Genomic DNA, 1682 nt, shown 5'->3' on the forward strand with positions numbered 1-1682 from the left:
GTTACCGACATCTGGTGAAAATTTCATGTCATTAGCACCTCTAGTAATATATTTACTGAGAAAAATGGTGACGTGTTCAATACTTATTTTACCCGCTGTACGTATTTACCCCTTCTTTACGTTTATCATTCGTGTTGCCACTTTCTGCAGCAGTTCCTGCATCAGGTCACAAGTCTTTCTCCATGAGCTTGGTCCTTCTACCTGTGACTCATGTCCAAACATCTGCAGTTTCTAAAGGTTGGATGGTGCTGTTTGTGTCCAACAATCTTTAAATCAAACTGGAGATTCCAGTTTAGGGTCATGGTCTATCGGAGGTGGATCTCCATCCCAGCCTCAGCTCTCTTAAAGACTCRAACTGGATCTACTCAAGATTTTCTGTTTCCATCTTTTTTTTCCAGCTCTGATCACTTTACCAGTCAAACATCCCTTAAGCATGATACTGCCACCACCATGCTTTAGCTTGGAGGTGGTGTTGTGAGCATGATGAGAAGAGGTTGTCTCATCTAACCTCAGCACCTTCTTCCAAATGTTTGAGGAGGAAAATCTTCCATTTTCCATTATTCCAGCTTGTAGTGGTCCTGTGGACAGATCCATCAGGGTTTTCTGTTTCTATAATTAATGTCCTGTTGACCTGGTCCATGAGATTTGGTGAAGGACATTTTTAGCAGGTTTTCTGCAGCATCATCATCAATGATGCTCAATGGGATGTTCAAGGAAGTTTTTTATAACCTTATCTGTACATTTCAATAAGTTTGTCTCTGACCAGTGATCCTTTACACTGTCTCTTCGGTTTTTTATGACGTTGATAACAACATAAACATACTGAAATTAGACTGATCCATCACAGGTGGAGCTYATTGAYCTAAAGAAGTGCCTGGAGGTTGGGGCTTCAAAGCATAGGGGGTGAATACACATGCGCACTACTTTCACTTTTACTGTTTTATTCTTTTTTTATCTTCTGACAGACTCTATCACCCACCAAGAATGTAAATATGCCTGCAGGGCGCTGTATATACTACTGACTAATTTCAATTTTACTAAAATATTTCGCTAACACAGACACACGATCACGCGCACGTGCACACGAGGGAAAAAAAACATTATCATCCGCCGCTGAAATACCTGGTTGTTGCAGAGCCCGGTCCAGATCCAGAACAGGAAGTGTCAGACTGAGACCTGAGCAGGAACCGGACACACCTGCTCATAAACACGACCCGCCAGCAAAACAAATATTCCAACAACTCACCGCTGTCACCTGTTACCTGCTCCCAACGACGCCTGCCAGCTGCGATGACGTCACACCTCCATTAAAAACACAACGAGCCTTCAGGGAGGATTTAAGGTGAGGTGCGGACTTACTGAGCTGCAGGATCCGGCTGATGTGAGGTCCGCCTTCCTCCTCCTCTTCTTCGCCTCTGGGAGGGGGGAGGTCAGAGCTGCTGAACRGGCTCAGACCACGAGACAATATGACAACACATGAGAAGTGACAACAAGGTGCAGTTCTCTGAGCTCCTGAGATCTCACGGTCTTCTGTTAAACTCAGAGACCTGGACGTTGTGGTGACGTCACGAGAGGGAGAGGCTGATGCTCATCATCCTCAGTGTAAAGGTTTTGTTGCCCTGGTGATGGTGAAGATGCGTGTGTGTGTGTGTGTGTGTGTGTGTGTGTGTGTGTGTGTGTGT

At 45.0% G+C, this 1682-nt stretch overlaps 1 protein-coding gene across 2 annotated transcripts in view; it reads right to left on the reverse strand.

The window, feature by feature from the left end:
* cyb561 (cytochrome b561) overlaps positions 1-1551 on the reverse strand; it is a gene marked incomplete in the record, with an annotated part of 24495 nt that extends 22944 nt beyond the window's left edge. Inside the window, 1 exon segment of one of the 2 annotated variants that reach the window (XM_014019410.1) lies at positions 1360-1551. 2 annotated transcript variants of the gene reach the window in all.
* Between the last annotated feature and the right edge of the window lie 131 nt (positions 1552-1682).

The sequence above is a fragment of the Austrofundulus limnaeus genome, unplaced genomic scaffold, assembly GCF_001266775.1.
Source record: "Austrofundulus limnaeus strain Quisiro unplaced genomic scaffold, Austrofundulus_limnaeus-1.0 Scaffold220, whole genome shotgun sequence".
NCBI classification, from domain to species: domain Eukaryota; kingdom Metazoa; phylum Chordata; class Actinopteri; order Cyprinodontiformes; family Rivulidae; genus Austrofundulus; species Austrofundulus limnaeus.